The sequence below is a fragment of the Equus quagga genome, chromosome 9 (genome assembly GCF_021613505.1).
Source record: "Equus quagga isolate Etosha38 chromosome 9, UCLA_HA_Equagga_1.0, whole genome shotgun sequence".
Lineage (NCBI taxonomy): Eukaryota > Metazoa > Chordata > Mammalia > Perissodactyla > Equidae > Equus > Equus quagga.
Window position 1 is genome coordinate 27,227,037 of NC_060275.1, and position 18,596 is coordinate 27,245,632.

Here is an 18,596-nt window from a genome sequence, read left to right on the forward strand (position 1 = left end):
CGGCCGCGTACCTCGCAGCGAAAGGCAAGGAAGAATCTGGAACTCGGACTAAACCAACTCTCCTCGCTTTCTCCTTGCGCGCGCGGCCCTCGCGGACAGGCTTTTGGGGTGGGGGCGAGGAGGGGACGGCGAAGAGTGTGAGGGGCACTCCGAAAGCTGGTTGCGGATATACATTGTTAAATTGCTAACCCCGAAAGAGCTTAGTCCTCCCCTGGGTCAGATGCAAAACTTAGGGAGAAAACAAAAGCCATGGCAACTCCTGGCAGAAGTCTAGGTCTGGACAGAGGCAGAAATGCAAGGGGGATTGGCAGAAATCGCTCGGCGAGCCAGAGGCGGTCCCGTTGGGGTCCCCACTGAGCTGGGTGAGTGGGGGACCCTTCCGTGCACTCCATCCTGGGCGTGGGTGGGCGGGGACAACTCTCTCCCCGGCCGGCCGGAGTGAGGCTGGGGTCTCAGACCTCCGAAGGTGGCCCGCTGCGGGTGGGGCAGGGACGGGCTCCGAGCGCCCCCACCCCCGTAGGCGCCCGGGCCCGCGTCACCCTCCCGAGCGCCGGGTGCCCTGCAGGCGGGCGCAGCGGCGGCGCGGCTGGCCTGGGAAGGACTCTGGAAAGGACTCTGGAAAGAGCTCGCAGTCCCTCACACAGCCCCGCGTGGAGCGTCGAGGGCCGGCTACAGTTTTCTTCGAGCCCCTGGGGAGGGCTCCGAGGGGCGTCCGGTTCGGTTGTCCCAGTTTCTGGCTTCTGTTGTCCCGGTTGTGGGCGAATGGGCAGGAGCCGGGAGGCTGCCCTCTTTCTTTTAAGCCCCCGGTCCTGAGCTCTGCCCGGAAGGCAGCCCCATTCTGGCGGTTCGGCGGACTGGTGGCATACCCCTTTACCATCCCTCTAAATGCAGAATTTTGAAAATGGAAAGGAAGTGGTTGAAACAATCAGGCAGTTTTCTCCAGATTGATGGAAGATTTTGTGGAAGGGAAGGAGGGAGAAGGGCCCAGGCTCTGCCAGGTTCAAGTTTCAGCTCTGCTCCTCCCTCCCCCTGCCTCACTGGGTTTGGCCCCCCAGGGATTAGAAGGGTTCAGGGACCTCCTCTGGGTAGATCTCCAGGAAGGACAGAAGTCTTGTTGCCACCCTTTCCCCTTACAGCCCAACCTGGGCTGAAGGGGAAAAGAAACCCACCCTCCCCAGTAGACTTGGGTCAACCTGTGCTCAGTCTCTCTCTGGGCAAGGCCTTTGTTTTGTGTCCTTAACTCCCAAACTATTGCACTAAGGACCAGGCAAGGGGAGCCACCACTGCCCTCATCATCTCCATCCTGCAGGTGAGGGACTGAGGCCCAGGGGGCCAGGGGAGTCCAGGGCTCCTTACTCAGAACCGTGGGTCACCAATGTCCTATGGGCCCTGAGGCCAGAAGCTTGGGTTCCAGCACTTCATGAAACTGGTAGATTTGGATCCTACCCAGTGCCTTCTGAGCCCCGTGGGGAGATGCAGACAGGATTGGGCCTGAGCCACCACCAAGGGGCATCTAGCCTAGAGAGATGAGGCTTGAGCAGAATGAGCAAAACCTAGGTGGCAAGAGGACATCCTTGACAGACTGCTGGGAGAGCCACTTCGGAAGCTGAGAACAGGCACTTGGGCAGCCAGAGAGGTCAAGAAAGGCTTCACGTAGGAGGTGGCATTGGAGCAGCACCTTGAAGGAGACAGACCAAAAGAACAAAGGCATGCAGGGTGCAAAACTTGAGGCTATGCTAGCATGTCAGTGCTGGGAGATAAACCAGAGAGGGGAGGGGCGGTGAGGAAAGAGATGGCACATTCAGAGACCTTGTGTTATCTCCTCTAACCCGCATAACCTGCCAGATATGGATCATTAGCCCCACTTGGCAGATGAGGAAACTGAGACTCAAAGGGGTTAAGTAAGCTGCCCAGCTTGTTAGTGACAGAGCCAGTCATCAAAGCTACCCATTATACCACACATCTTCTAGAATCTTAGACTTTAGTTGGGGAGACAGAAATCACCCTAGTATAATTACAGTATAACACAAAATAGTATGTAAGGGTTACACACAGTATTAACCTTTTTGAACCTCAGTTTCTTCCCATCCATTTAATCAATCATTTATTCAACAATTATCGTATTGTCTAATGTGTGCTTCCAGGCACCGTGCTGAGGGGCAGGCATCCATCCGTAAGTGAAGTCTGACTTGGTCCCTGGCCTCTGTCAATGGGAAGACTATTAGTAGTAGTGCACCAGGCAATGGGTTTGAGTGAGTGAAAAGAGACAATACGTGGGAAGGTGCTGCAAAAGCATTGCCATGAAGAAGGAGAAGCAGCAGGAGGCCTGGGTGAACATGAGGGGTGGGAAGTTAGAAGGCCGAGTTGTCCCGGTGCTGCAGTCACGAGGACTTGTCCCTGGCTCAAGGGGGCGCTGTGGAGTGCACACATTCCTGTGAAGCTGTTTGAGGCCGCGCTGTTCAGATTATTGATTTATGATTGTGGCTTCTGAGAGGAGCCTTTAATTTTGGCAAGTCCAAGCTGGGGATGACAGGAGCCCCCGGCAGCTTCCAAGAGGACTGACCCCTCTCTGGAGCAGTGCGAGCTGGGTGGGGGACTGCCCCAGTGCGTCACTCTCCTGATGCGTCAGCCACCTTTCTCGGTGGAGGCGATGGTCCTTCCCTGACTCACAGGGCTGGAGCTGCAGCTCCAGGCCCCTCGTCCTACTCCTGGGGAAGCTTGTCCATGGTCACAGGACTTGGTAGCAAAGCCAACAGTAGAACCCAGGTCTCTTGGCTGTTCGTAGTTCTCAGAGCAGCTCACACTGGCTGGTTAGGGCACTTCAGGGCTCAACTGAGAAGATCATGCTCCATCCGCTTATATCTCCACTCACAATGCCATTTCCTCATGCCCCTGTCTGTCTGCGTTTTAGCTGACCTGACATATCTGTCCTAATAAAAAGGTGTCAAATGGATCTTTGAGACAGAGCAGCCATAAATATTCTGGAACATTTGGCCTGTTCACTCTCCTTCCATCCTGAGTGGCATAATAGGTGAAAGATAACTACCTCTAAAATTAACTATCGCTTTTGGGAGGAAGGGTGAACTGATAAATCTTGCCTTGAAACTAAGCCCACCTGAGTGATGCTCTGGGGCCTTCCTTCTCCAGAACTGACACCAATTCTTAGGGGGAGGACAGTTTTTCCTTCTTCTTTCTTCTTCCTTAAAATGAAAAACAAACAGATCTCCTGGATTTGAGGTCACAGATCATATTGCATTTTGTTTTAATGTCGTGGTGCCAGAATAAAGGCATTTTTCTCCTAATATTGAGATTATCAGTTGATAAGAGCGGCCAGCACCCGGCTGGCCCGTGTTTACAGCAATTACACAGGTGTATAATTACATGGGGATGTTTGTTTGCTCAGTTCTTGCTCAGCCGTGCAGCCCTACAGGTTGGGCCAGGGAGAGAGCTGTTCAGTTTATTTTCCTTTGGCTGGGAACCTCAGAGATGAATAGAGGGAGGGGAATCTGGGGTTGAGAGATTGTTGCCAAGAGCAATTTGGAGTCTCCTTCTTATTAGTCAGAGATTGTGTTTTTCCTTTCTGAAGCCGCCCACCTCATAGTAACTTCCACGAAGGATTTTTTCCATCTGTGTGTGTGTGTGTGTGTGTGTGTGTGCACTCACACACACAAACACTTGTTACTTTTTGTTTTGATTTTTAACTTGCTGGACTTCTCATGACTTAGCAAAAAAGAAAAAAAAAACCAGCTTGGGGATTGGGGTGATGAAGCGGGCCCTTTATCCCATGTGTTCTGCATGTCATTGCTTAATAAATTTGAATACTGATAGACCCCAAGGTACCATGATGGCATGAGATGAGTAATTCCTTTGTAGGGAGAGTTTATCTTCAGTGGATGACTTTCAAAATTGCAGCATAATTTCACTTTTCCTCTCCACATCTCCAGCCTGTGTTTAGAAAAAGAGGAATGTGTACTCTCTTCTGTTGAACTCTCTTTTGTTCCATTTGGAAGGCCCCCTCTTTTGGGGCCTTGCTTGGAAGGGGACCAGCCAGATTGGGCCTCCTTCTCTCTCATTGTCACCCTCCACCCCCACCACATGCAGGAAGCCAGCTAGCAAGAAGGTAGCTTTGCCCCGTGGGGTAGGAGCTGCTCCCCAATGCTAGCCTGGCACATGTCTACATGGAGTAGGGAACAGAAAGCTTGCATGGCTGGAGCCTTCCCTCCTAGGGCAGGAACCTGGAGCAGCATGTTCTTCATCTTTTAAGAATCGAGTCCATCCTCTGAACGAATTGAGTAGAGCAACACTAAGACTCCAAACTGGAAAAATTGCTTATAGTAGAGTACACAATCTGTGTCAGCTTTTTCAAATTAGATACAAACCAGAAGCAAATGTACATGTGAACCTCCCAAATGATATCATAGGCCTGGACTTGGCCTTCAGGAAAATTCTGTCTTACCTATACACACATGCACACGTAGACCAAGCGCTCTTGATTTTTTGGCTATGGGTTCTGGCTGACAATTCTGTTGTTTCTGGAGATAAGAGGTTGGCCTGTTGGTCTTTGTGAAGCTCCTGGAAAGGCCACTGGAGAGGTGGCAATGACTCTGGTTCCTGCTGACACTTGCCTTCCTTAAGCCCTAGGGAAGTCTAGCAGAGTCTATTAAGCAGAACTAAACAACAGGAACTTTTCTAGGGGATTGTTTTCTAAAATAACAGCTTTATTGAGATGTAATTCACATGCCATAAAATTCACCCATTTGAAGTGTACAGTTCAATAATTTTTAGTATATTTGCAAAGTTGTGCAACCATCATCACAACCAATCTTAGAATATTTTCATCACATCAAAAAGAAACCCCACACCCATTAGCAGTCACTCCCCATTTCACCCCAACTCCTCAGTCCTAGGTCACCAATAATCTGCTTTCTGTCTCTACAGAGATTTGCCTATTTTAGACATTTCATATAAATGGAATCATGTGGCCTTTAGTGACTGGCTGCTTTCACTTCTCATAGTGTTTTCAAGGTTCATCCATGTTGTAGCATGTTTGTCAGTACTTTACTGCTTTTTATTGCTGAATAATGTCACTTGTAGGGTTAGATCACATTTTATTTGTGCAGTCATCAGTTGATGGATATTTGGGTCATTTGCACATCTGGTCCCTGTAAAATGATGCCATGAACATTTGTGAGCAAGCTTTCGTGTGGACATAGGTTAGCATTTCTCTTGGATGTGTACCTAGGGGTGGAATTGCTGGGTCACATAGTAGGTAACTCTAAGTTCTACCTTTTGGGAAACTACTCTTTTTCACAGTGGCCGCCCCATTTTACATTCCCACCAGCAGCGTCTGAGGATTCCAGTTTCTCCAAGTCTTTGCCAACGCTTGTTGATAATACCTGCTCTTTTAATTATAGCTGTCCTGTTTTCTAAGTGTTTATATGCTCAAGGAAGGAGCACCCAGGAAATGTTCTGGAGTCAGCTCAGTCACATTTGCTTGCCATACCTATGTGAGAGCCGTTTTGACTTCTTGATCATCCTCCATAGCCTGATGTTTTCTCGTGTGTCCAAGAGCTCTCAGAAGGTTTACCCTTATAAGTCTCTCTAGGACAGGGCAGGGCCTGGTATGACACAGGGTTTGGTGTTCTTATTCTGTTTTCCTGAAGAATGTTCTAGAGAGCTGGCAGTGGGGCCCACTCCCTCAGCCCCACTCTATCCAGATGCAGCTGCGGATGGAAAGCCAGGCCCAGGGAAGAGAAGAAATTGACCAAAGACGTGACATTCATTGGACAAGCTATTCAGTGTTTGGGGCTTTCAGTGGAGACTTGACCAAGATCCTGATCTTTTCATTAAATGACCCCTTTGGGACCACAAAGAAAGCTGTTGGAAAGCCCTGACATCTTTACCAGGTGGCAGCTGCACCATGCAAGGCCACCTTGTCCCTTTCTTTTTGAGCTGCTGGCAAGATCCGTTGATTTCTACAAAATTGCTTTTTGGGGCTGGGTGCTCTGTTCCACACCGGTATTTCAGCTACACGATGAAATAATTTTATCCCATTTTTATACCTGTGGGACTGACTGGAGTAACACTCTTAACAAAGATAAATTTGAGCCAAGTGGTACAGGGGAACTCACCTCGCTTGAAAAACTGCCAAAGATTACAAAAAATTACCCTTTCATCAGAAGATGCTGAAGTCCTGGTCAGTGGCCATCCTGTGGCATCGTGTTCCATATCAGCAAACCTCAGTGCCAGAAATTAATTCCAGTAGCTTCTTGGAAGTTGTTGTCCTAGCATTTGGCCTGTCTGACCTCAAGAGCAGCTGGAATCAGCTCTGCTGCTAATTTATTCTTCACCTTCAAACTAGTGCTTGATCCAGCGATTCCTAAACCTGACTACAGGTCATAATCACTTATGAGACCTTTTAAGAGAATCCAGGTACAGGGCCCCACCCAAGACGTACCAGGCACTTGAAGGTGGTTGTGATGAAGTCAGAGAACAGAGGTTGACCTCTCTGGGCCTAGTTTCCTTACTTGGAATGAGGAGTAGGGTTAGACTGCTGTTCTCCAACAGGATTCACCCAGCTGATTCAAGCACAACAGTTCTGTGTGGGTCTGTTTTTGCACAAAATTTTATTTGGTCAAGGGGCCTTCTGCTGCTGCAAAAAATTCAGAGAGCCCTTGAGTAGATGGTTTCTGAAGTTCAGCTCTGACAATTCTGAGCATCACATTCTCCGAGGACAGTTGTGCCAACTCTTTGGAGGAGGATTTAGCGGGAGTCTTGCAGATGGTGGTTACTGGATAATGGAGTCGCGCTCTGAGGGCAGGGCTCGTGCTGCCCTGGCTGGCGGGGTGCACAGCGGTGATGTCATCAAGTTTGACTTGGCACCCGTTTCTTCTCCCAATCCTCTTAGTGACATCCCGACCCACTTCCCTCGAAGCACCCAGAGCTTTCCTCCCCTTCTTCTACTACTATTTCTGATAGTAGTCCAGAGTGCCACTCACTCACTCATTCATTCATTCATTCATTCATCCATTTAACCGACATTTCCCAAATTCCTCCTATAGATGACAGATTGACTAAAGATCCATTTCTGTCCTCAAATAATGTGCCAGCACATTTTAACCAGAGACAGCCTGAGGCTAGTGCCCAGAGATGCAACTTCAGGGCTCCTTGATTTGGATGAGGGAGGGTTTTGGAGGGGCCTAAAGTTATGGCATGCAGCTGGGACAAACCCCTCCAACCCTGTCTGCAAGCTCTGCTCTCCCACCCTCTCCACTGGGGCTCTGCCCTCAGCAGGCTGCTCAGAAAGTTCTTCTGGCATCCCTGGTCTCAGCCAGGCGCTTGCCCTCCTCCTCCACTCCCACCTGCTTGGGGGCGGGGGGGGGGAGGGCTGGGTTATTTGGAGATCTGAGCTCCGTGCTCCAGCCCTTGGCTCCCACCCCATAACCCTGACTGGACAATTCACAGGACAGCTGTGCTGTAAGGACTGAAATAATCACTGTTTATTAAAGCTGTTGGAGGGAGGGGGAGAGGGGCGGAGGGGAGAAGGAAGGGTCGCATTTCTGCCTTCCAACAAGAGAGAGGCCAGGTGAGGCCCGCACTCTCTCCCTCCCTTCCTACGCGATGACATTAGAGCTGCTACTTTGGGGATGTTTTGAGAGATTTTTTTTCTAATGAAGGAAGAACCTTGAAGGTTCATTTGAATAGGGATTAATGTCTCTGCGGCCCGGACCTGCAGAGAAGGAGAAATTCTAGAAGGGTAGAAGTTGCAATAAAAGGAAGCGGGCTTGATCTGCCACCCCCCACTGTTCCGTGAGGCCTCCTCATTTAGCAGCTTGGAAGGGAACACGTTTGGGGTAGATTTCTGGGCATTACCGTATTTTCCTTTGGACTGTGTATGTGTGTGTGTCCTCAGTGAACACTCCACCCTAACCATATTGACTGCCTGAGCTTTGTGCTTCTAGCCAGGTGATGGGGACTCTGGGAAGTTAAGAAGTCACCCTGAGCGTGTCGTCAACCCTGAGTTTGTCATCACTCCCTTTTGGCAGTTTTTTCTGGAGGGCAGTGAAACAGGCGTTTACAGTAAACTTCTTTTCCTGGTAATTTCAAACTATTCTTCTACTGCTTAAATTCTTCCACCCCTCTGGGGCCTGCCCGTCCAGGAATCATTGTGTGTTCCAAAGGCACTCCCCCCACCCCCATGCTCTTAGCACCTCTTCAAAACTCTCCCTTCATCCTCTTGTTCTGGTGATGATCTGACCTAGTTATCAGGAGAAAGCCAGTTCTTTATGCTAATTCACATGAAGGTGAGGAAGACACTGGCCGTCCTGTACCTTGCTTCGTGGGCTGTCTGTCCTTTAAAAAGGAGGCTTACCGACACGTTTCTAGTGGTGGGACTTCAGGCACGAGGATAAAGCAAAGTCTATCACTCTGGGCAGAGTTCAGAGGCAGTTGTTTATGCGGGAATGGGGACCTCCCAGAACCACTGGAATCAAGCAGCATAGGTAGCTGCTTGTGAGGCCTGTGCACATAATTGGCCGGGAGTGGTGGGAGGACTGAGTTGAGAGGAGGGTAAATGACCAGAATGAGGGCACCTTGGGGAGGATGATCACATGGGGTGCATTGCAGAGAGAACCAGGGGCTTTTGAAAAGACGAGCTGGACCCAACAGACCAGAGGTTGATGTCTGGGCAGGTGAGGACGATTTCCCTCTATGTAGGTCAGTGGGGTTCTGCAAGGTAGCACTGGGTGTGACTGACCCTGGGAAGATTGGGGAACAAATGGAGTGAATGCAAAGATGGAGCTTTAGGGGTACTCCAGAGGATGCAGGCTTGGGGCAGTAGACCCCTCGGCTGGACGGGCAGCCCCTGGCTGGCCCTCGTGCACACCCAGCGGTGGGGTTCTCAACTCCACTGCCTCATCCACCTGGCCTTCTCTTGTCGGGGCTCCCTGCTGAGTCCCCACACCGCCCTCCTCCCCGACTCCCGTGGTGCACCCTCTGAGTGAACCTGGCCTCCAGCTCTTGGAAGTCTTTCCAATAACACAGTGGTGAACTCTTTGCAGACCCAGGCAGAGGAGAGGGGCTGAGCGTCAGCCAACCCCAAGCCCGTGCTGGGAAGAAAGGCCAGGCTGAGTGAACCTCATGTGGGGGGAGCCGAGGAGAGGAGGGATGGGGCCCTGGGAAGAGGAACAGTGGCCCCCAGGGCCTTCCCCACAGCCAGTGGGGCCATCACAGGTGATGCCTCACCAGCAAGGACAGAAGCAGCCCCTGCTGAGTGCCGGGCCCTGTGCTGTTCCTGGAGAGGACACAAAGGCAGTTCTCTGGCCCCTGCCCTCCAAAGGTCATAATCTCTTTACCCAGTTAAGACCAGAACTTGAAAATGGAGCAAGCTTCTATAGAACTGAGTGTTAGACTCAGCTGAGTGGTCCAGAAAGGTGGTGCTGTTGAGTCAGAGCAGGGATGTGGGGCAGAGGGCTCAGGGAGGCTTCAGGGAGGTGCTCTGAGCTAGGACTGCAGGGGACAGCACTGCACAGCCTCTCAGCACATAGGCTCTGGACTCGGAGCCTGGGTCAAGTCCCAGTTCTGCCATTTACAGGCTCTGTGGCCTTGGGCTAGTTACTTAACCTCTCTGTGCTGTGGTTTCCCCATTTGTAAATTGGGGATGAAACCTTACAGGGTTGCTGTGAAGACTGAATGAGAGAACCCCTCAGTGCCCAGTCTGTAAGTGTTGGCCTTCACCATTTGGACAGGACACACTGTGGTGCATCACAATGGCCCATTCCAAGCAGGTGTCCCCATGTGACATGAAGCTGGACAGGGACATCCATTTGGCCAGGATCTCCCCTGGGGACTGGAACTATCTGAAATTTTGGAAATAAGCTGAGCAGCGCCCTGTGGAAAGCAGTGGAGGTTTAAGTCCACAAGCGGTTGCAGGCGATTGAATTAAAGAGCCACTGGTGGTCACACTGGTCAGGGCTCACACAGGACAGTGTGGGACAGCATACCAGGGCTGTCTTTAAGCCCTAGGGTGTCAAGGGGTAGATTAAAGATACAGTTATTCTGGTGTATTTAATAAGAAACTCCTGAGCCAGCCCTGATAGCCTGGTGGTTAAAGTTCAGCACACTCTACTTCAGCAGCCTGGGTTCTGTTCCCAGGCATGGAACCATGCCACCCATCTGTCGGTTGCCATACTGTGGCAGTGGCTCACATAGAAGAACTGGAAGAACCTACAACTAGAATATACAACCATGTACTGGGGCTTTGGGGAGGAGAAAAAGAGAGGAAGATTGGCAACAGATGTTAGCTCAGGGCAAATCTTTCCCAGCAAAAAAATAAAAAAGCTTTCTTAAAAAAAAGAAACTCCTTAGACCAGTCTATGACAAAATCCTAGCCTGCTCTCAGACTAAGTCGATTTACCAATGACAGTGAAGAATTATCATGTAATGGGTTTTTCAAAGTAACTATTACCAGGCATCAAATGAGAGCAGGTTATAATGGGGGGAGGGGAAATCAGCATGAGAGGTAATAAAGGAAATAGAAAACATTAGTCCATAAACTTTTTAAATGATATCCTTCGAAGAGATCAAATGTTATAAAAATGATGGATCACCAAAGAATGGTCCTGGCCAAGTTCACAGAGCTTCCTGGAGCACACATTACAGCGCCTGGTGCTCTTGAAGTGGCCCCGTGCTGGCACATCTTGGCTGCCCTGCTCTTGGCAGGGCCCTGCTGGGATCACTTGCCCAAAGCACACCAGGGAAAGCATTCTGCATGTCACGCATTCTGAGAATGCACCGCTGGCTGCTGCAGTGTGGCCACACCACACCGGAGGGACGTCTGCTGGACCATGTCTCCCGGGGCTGCCAGGGCAAGGCCAATGCCCTGGATGGCCTTGTCCACTGGGGCCACCTAAGAGAGGCTGAGTAGACAGGGTGTCAGAAGGGCTTCCTGCCCCAAAAGTTCTTCCCCGTGGATGGTGGAGCCAGAGTATGGGTCTGCCTACACCCAAGATCACACTCTAGCCTCAGTGCTTGACCACCTCTCTCGACCATTGCATTGTTACGGCCAGCACCCTCCATAATGTTTCCCCAGCCTGCTGGGAGCCGAGTTCTGGGACAGAGTGATCCTAGTTGCTTGAGTGGTGGTTTCCCAGGCACAGAGGGCTGTCCAAGCTCCCTATAATCCGGGGGGCTCCCCAGCAAGGCAGCCGGCAGCCAGTGGCTCAAGGGGGCAAGAATGGATGTCTGGAAGGCAGCCAAGAGGAGACACACCTTCCAGGACTGGGGAACCTTGTTCCTCAGGACAGTATCTAGTCTCAGATCCGATTCAGGAGAGAGATCCCTTCCTGGGCTTCCACAGCAGGAGGCCACTACTGGGCGAGAATCACAGACCTGCATTTCAGTCACAGCTCATCCACTCATCCAACCGGGTCACTGTGGACTTGTTGGAACCTCTGAGCCTGAGTTTATTCAGCTGTACAATGGGAAAATTAACGCTGCCTTCTGAGCCGATGAAAGAATTAAAAAGTTAAATTATGCACCCTATCTAGCATATGGTAGCTATAATTTTGAAAATAGTTTTCAACTCAGAGCTTCTATACAGCAAATCTCCGGGCTCCGACACTCTCCCAGCCCCGCCAAGAGCCTCTCCTTTCCCCAGTGGCTCCTGTGTTCTGCTTGTGACCACGGCATTTCTCCCACCAGTTCTGTGGAAAGCTGAGGGCTGAGGTCAGCAGCCACTGCTCCTGCCCTTCCCTGGCCCTCCTTTTCCTCCTGGTTGTCCCTATACTGGCCACTGCTGTTCTTACTGGTGCAGAGGGACTGGAACAGAGGCTGATAGTGAGGACCTCTCTCCCCAACTAATGTTAAAACCCTTCCTGTCCATTTCCCAGAACGGTGTCTTTGCTTTTCTGCTTCTCACTCACCTCTGCTCCTTGAGGACCTGGCGCCTCTCCAGGGTGGCTCAGACAGCACTTGATAGACACCAAAGCAAAAATGCCAGCAGTATCCCGTGCGGATCCCCAGTGAGGGCGAGCATCCTGGCCTTAATCCCAAGGTCCTGGGACCGACCAGCCAGCACCGCCCCCAAACCCCCTGCACCACTGTGCCCCAAGACCCTTGTGGTCCTGCCGCAGTTAGGACTCCCACTCCCTGTAGATGGCCCTGTTGGCCAGGACTGCAGGGGTGGGCATGCAGACTCTCCCCCACCCTCTGCCCCCAACCGGCTGTCTGTAGTAATGATTAATGTAATCAATAATAAGATAAACAATAATTTAGTAGTAAAAGCATCTGAAAAAGGTAATTAGCAACAAAACAGTACAGTTCTCCGAGGTGTTTGGTTGCGTTCTAGTTGGCTCTGGGGACGATGGTGCAGATTCTGTTCCAGTGTATATGCTGTTGGCATCTGAGGAAGGCATGTGCCACCCGGTGTTCTTATCATGTTCACATGGGTGCCCCCATTCCTGCCTCCTGCCATCCCCGTCTCGCCCGAGGGTCTCAGACAGGCAGAGAGACTGCAGGCTTTGCTGGGCTTTTCATCAACCCTGCAAAGTTCAACATGACTAGGTAGAGGTCACCACGCCCCAAAGGAACAGATGCCAATTAAAGGGGCCCAGTTTGCCTGGAGAGTTGGGGAGATAGTACCCAGCCTGTGATCCCCAGGTCGTGAGGTTAACATGACAACTGAAATGATTCCTCACAGACAGTGTTCCCTTAATTGGCATTTTTCCTGGCTGGCTGGGCCCTGCAGGGAAGAAGCCATCGCACTGTCCCCAGGCGACATCACCTCCTGTCCATCAGGACCCCGGAGCTGAACATCATACATAAAAATACGAGAGAAACAACTCTTCATATTGATAAACAAGACTAGAATATAGATGTGTTTGTGTTACACAGATGAATTAATAAAAACTTAGATAAGAAATCCTAAGGAGAACTCTATTTTAGGGATGAGTCTTGCAGCTTTTATTTCTATATCCACCACTCTGCCAGCACCTAGAGTCTCAACTACAAAATTAACCCTGCATATTAATGTATGAATTCTATTCCATGTCATAGCCCCTGGTCCTCCAAGGCTGGGGGCACTAGGCAGCTGACAAGGAGGCAGAGTTTAGTGTGAGGATCTTAGCGGGGCCCTGGAGACCAATTCCTGCAGGAGGCTCAGCGAGGGAGCAGGAGGGGCAGAGGAGAAGCTGAGGACACAGGCCCGGCAGGTTCAGCCAATCCCACGGGGACCTCTGGAGCTGAAATGGCCCCCTCAGGTTTGTCCCATGTGTTTATAGAGCCCCTGATGCCTCAGGCAGTGATTGAATGTGGGCATCCCCAGACGGGCATGACTTCGCATCAGGTGGCTCTGCACCCCCACCAGCCGGGGCCACCAGTCCTTCTTGAAGGGGGACGTGAGTGGCTCATCTCTGTGCCCTCTGCAGCTGTGTATGGCCCATATTTCTCATTAGTCTGTAAACCCCATGTAGATAGGAAGTATATCCTATAATGCTCTCTCTGTCCCCCTCAGTCCCTGACATGGAGCTGAGCACATAATAGGTGATCATAAAGCAGTCAGTCATCCCTGTTGAGCACAGCCATAGGCAGCCAGCTTGCCAGAGGTCTCTGTGCCTGGGGACCCATCACTCAGGCCCCCACAGCTGCCAAGAGGTGATGATGCAGCTCAGAGTGTCAGCCCCTCTGGACAGAGCCCTGGGGAGAGGCTCCCCCAGCTGCATGGATCTGCACCCCTTCTTTCTGCAGAAAGTCAGAGTCTCGGAGGGACTATTCCAACTTTCTGCAGCGGGCAGGGAGGGTGCTTAGCCGGTGTGAGTTCCCCAAGCTGCTCCCCGTCATCTGTTCACTCATTCATTCATTTACTGAGCAGCTGTGGGGATGCTGGCACAGTGGCGCAGAGGCCCAGGGAGTGGGCAGTTTTTCTTCCTCGTGGGGTGGACTGTACGTGCAGCTAGACAGGAATCCTGGGCTGTGCGAACTCCCCGCTCAGGGAAATCTTGCTTGTGTTAACTTGGCCTCTGGTTCCCACAAGCCTGAAGGAGCTGGTTGTCTGCTCTCATTTGGGATGCCCCCGCCCCCGCTCCACCCCTTGCACTTTGCTGCCCATTTCAGATACGTCACCAGAGCATGTTGTAACATATTAAGTCAGCCTAATCGCTGTGCTCCCAGCCTTCCCCAGCCTGGGCCACTCTGGGCCCTCTCCGGAGAATTGGCTATAACCGCCTGGCACTGTGGGTATAATGGCAACACTTGCTTAGAGGCTGTGCCACTCGTAATGGCACCCTTACACAGAGGAACTTGCATGTGGGCAGGACAGAATATATGGTCTCTGCCCTGCGCCCCACACACACCCTGCTCCAGCAGCTGTGTGCCCATAAAATAAAGATAAAACAACCACCATGCGTCTTCATGAGACAGGAAAAAATTAGTAACAGTCAATGTAGCCAAAAATAGGAGAATGGTAACGTCGATGGTTGGCCATCCACTCAATTGAATATGGTAGACCATGAAGGGGACCAATGCAGATGTGGCACAGCAACATGGAATTGGGTTTGTGAAGCACCGTTAAGGGAGAAGAAATAGAGCAAAAATTGTGCTCCCCACATGCTGGGCCTCCACTGGGCCATGCTGGCATCACTGTCGGGTCGCACGGATCCCAGTTTCCAAGCCAGATCCAATGACCCCGAGCTCAGCTTGCCTGGTTGCAGGACCCTGGCACCTCCCCCAGCTTGCACAGAAAACCTCCCATTACTGCTGTGTGTCACCAGGGACCGCGGTGTCTCACCAGGCCCCAAGCAGAGGTCAGCTCAGACTTTAATTCTCCAGTCTCTCTGCTGCTGCATGGTGAGAACTCAGCCTCCCTGGGCCACCCGGAGCCCTCAGGACCCCAGAGCCACCGTGTGCCATGACAGCCCTCTCCGTTTATCAGCACCCCCTTTGGCACCAGGGCCCCATGGTCCTCCACCTCTCCTCTAAGCCCTAATTTCACAGACTCAAATGTGCCTCCCAGCCCAGGTTGGGGCTGACACCATTGGTCTTGCTGTCTCTCCTGCCTGTCCCGAGCCCTGCAGGCCGAGCTCCTTCTTTCAATCCAAAGCTTCCATGGGAATTACTGCCTATCAGTTCCGCACCAAGCTAAATCCAGAATCCCATTTGTACAAATGGGAACGCATGGGAATGCGGCTCAGAGGGACTAAGATACGGAAATAGGTGTATTAAAATGTGAGTAAACGTGAGTATGTGTGTGCGGGGGTGTCTAGTGTATGCATTTTTAAAATTGTCCTTTAATATTGTGATATAATAAATACGCATATTTTAAGTGAGCATTAAGCCAAACTTACAAAGGGAAAAAGGAGGGACAGAGCAGTTATAGAAGGTTACGGAAGATTCGAGATACCCAGCAGGAGCAGCTGGCGTGTGCTGAGGAGGGGAGGGCCCTGGTGACAGTGGTGGGGTGCAGGCTGACTGTGAAGATACAAACACATGGGTGCCTGAGAGTTGCTACTGTAATGATTTTGCCACCAGGTGGGTGGTCCACCTTCTCTTTCTCCTCCACCCGTCATTCCTGGATTGTGGCCCAGCTGATGGCCTGGATCTCTGTCTCCAACGGATAGCTCTTTCTTAGCTAGAAGTGGAACTTAAGTGGAAGACAGGGGAGAACAGTGCTCATGGGCATGGCTCTGCAGGAAGTTTAGGAGTGGGCGTGGGAAGTGGCTGCCTTCCCTGAGAAGAGCCCCAGGACCGGGGGGCATCTCTGGGAGGGTCGTGCCAGCCTGAGAGTCCTGGCAGAGACTCCTGAGGTGCCCACTCACTCTCCTGGAACCTCCCAAAGCCCATCTGCCACCTGCAGCCATGCTCCTTCCTTTTCGAGCTGGTGCTCCAGGACTAAAGTGTGAAAATGGACCATGTGCCTTCCCAGCATCCTCTGCAAACAAGTCAGGGAAGGCCTGGAACTCAGATTGCGTGTACATGGTGCCAAAAGAGCCACTTAGTTCAAGTGAAACCCTGATGGTTGATGGGAGGGTGGGGCTGAGCACGCTCCTGCCCTCTGTCTGGGGTTGCAGAGACGTACCTGCTAGGTGGCAGGTTAAATCTCCTTGGCTTCCCCCACTCCCTCCTCCCATGGGGTCCAGTCCCACAGCGTGTCCTGTCAGGCTTGTTCCAACAGACGTCCTGGACTGGACCACTTCTCCACACCTCTCCACTGCCACCTCCAGTGGTCCAGCACCCTGGGCTCCCACCCGCCTCCCTCCCTGCTTCTGCTCTGGAGCCTCACACACATTCTCTCCCCCAGAGTCATCTTTTAAAACATAAGTAGGATCTGTCACTCTCCAGCCTCAAATTCTCAGTGGTCCCCCATCGTAATTAGGTTGAATTCTAAACTCCTTTCTACTTAGACAGTGGTCCCCGGACCAATAGCTTGGACCCCACCTGGGAACTTGATAAAATGCAGCATCTCAGGCCTCACCCAGACCTACTGAATCAAAATCCCTAGGCTGTGTGCATGTTACAGTTTGATAAACTAGCCTAAAGGACCCAGCGAGATGTGCCCTGCCTGTCCCTTTGACCTCACTTAGGCTCAACACACTGCAGACTCAGAAGGCCCTGAGTCCCCAGCTAAAGGAGCCCCCCTCCAGGCACTTACAATTCTATTCTTCTGTTTTCTTCAGAGTGCTCCTCCCCATCAATGAGATCATTATTTGTGTTTTTGTATTATTATGTCTTCCTGCTAGAAGGTAAGCTTCGTGAGGGTAGGGCCCAGCCAATCCTGCTTTCCACCGTTTCCTCCTAGCCTAAAACAGCCCCTGGAGTGCGGGAGGGACTCAGTCAAACCAACACACATGTTCTGGGTGCCTGTGATGGGTCCACGCAAGATTCCCTGAGTCCACCAGGAGTTTACGGCCAGGCTGGGAGGAGCCGCCTGCCACAAGTAGGGGTTAGTTCAAAATATAGGAGCTAAATACTAATGAGAAAATGCCCCTCGTCCCTGAAGTTCATTTGGTTGGAAAATGAGAAGGAAAGGGAGGTGCTGGTAGTTTCAGGGAAGGAATGCATGGAATGTAGGTCTTCCAGGAATGTGGGGCTGGCAGTGGGAATGAGCATGCTTGCCCGTTGGGCTTGTGGTGATGTTTTGGCTCCTTTCTCACCTGGTAGAAACAATTAATTCATCTTCAAAGATTAAGAAGATCAGGTGCCAGAGTTCTTCTTCGCGCTTAACCTAGATGGAAACAAGGCGATGGGAGAAGAAATACCCTTAAGTATAGAGCCATGGTTCTCAAAGTGTGTTCCCTGGACCAGCAGCGTCAGCATCACCTGGGAACTTGTCAGAAATGCAGAATCTCGGGGGTCACCCCGGATGTACTCAAGCAGAAGCCCGGTGGTGGGGCGGCAGGAACCGCCGACATGATAAAAGTAAATCTCTTTTATTTTGTTATAAAGTAATGCATTTATTATAGAAAATTTGGAAAATCAGAAAAGTACAAAGAAGATTAAGGCATCAGTAATTCTACCACTCAGAAATAACTCTAATTAATACATTAATATTTTGGTGTGGCTTCTGCAACCTTTTTTAAAGCATATATATAGTTTTTGTACTTTACCCAGATTGGGATTATGTCAGACATTATGCTGCTTTCATCACTTCGCATTTTAGCTATAGGCATTTCCTAATCATTCATGGAAAATCTCATTTCACAGCTTCGCACTATTCACTCACATAAATGTACCATAATAGCTATATCTTTGGGTAGTTTCCAGTTTCCCCTAATGTAAATAGCACTGGAATGAACAGCCTGGCTCCGAAATCGGATTATTTTCTTAGGATAAAGTGCTAGAAGAAGAATGACGAGGCAAACCCTAAATATTTTAGGTCTCTTGATGAACTTTTTACTATTAAAAAAGGTTAAAAACATATGTTTCTATTTGTAACACATATAGGGTAAAAAAAGGTTAATATATTAACCCTATTAAAAGGTCTTCCATAAACCTTAAGAGAGAGGCGTACCTCTCAGTGGCATAAAAGAGAAAAGGAACAGACAGTCCTCGGAGGTAGGAGATCACCTATGGCAAATGGCCAGTTCACATGGGAGACAACGTTGAACCTTATTAAGAGTGCCAAAACTCAAGTTAAAGCTCCAAGATACCACTTTTTTTAACTCATTAATTTTACAAAACTTTGTGAAAAAAATATTCGAAAAGCCAGGTCTGGCAAGCAAAAGTGCAGTGAAATGGGTGTTCCTACCCCTGTCTTCTGGAAGGCGTAAAGATTGGTAAGCTCCTTTCTGGAGAGCAATTTGGTCTGTTTTACTAGCTTCATCCCACTTGGATAGCTCATCAGATGTCACACAGGCTCCCTCCGCACACCAATGCTTCGTGAGACGGAAGGAGGGGGCTATTTCGTTGTAGAGTGAGAGCTGTCTCTGACTCGGGGCACGTGGTGGTCCGGCCTTTATTGTAGGTGCTTCTCTTGTGTTAACTTGTTGAACCTTCACAGCCAACCAGTGAGGGGCTATTTATTATTTCTGTTCTCTACATGAGAAAAGGAGGCCAGAGAGGTCAAGTAACTTGCCTAAGGTCACATAGCAGGAAAGCAGCTGAGC

General features: G+C 50.6%; 1 protein-coding gene across 6 annotated transcripts in view; it reads left to right on the forward strand.

The window, feature by feature from the left end:
• Positions 1–18,596, forward strand: part of ZBTB7C (zinc finger and BTB domain containing 7C) — a 347,966-nt gene that overhangs the window by 247,635 nt on the left and 81,735 nt on the right. The window contains exon 1 of one of the 6 annotated variants that reach the window (XM_046671527.1): positions 245–362. The exons of the other annotated variants lie outside the window; for them this stretch is intronic. The gene's annotated coding sequence lies outside the window, so the exon portion shown is untranslated. Of the gene's footprint in view, positions 1–244; positions 363–18,596 lie in introns of those variants that run through there. 6 annotated transcript variants of the gene reach the window in all.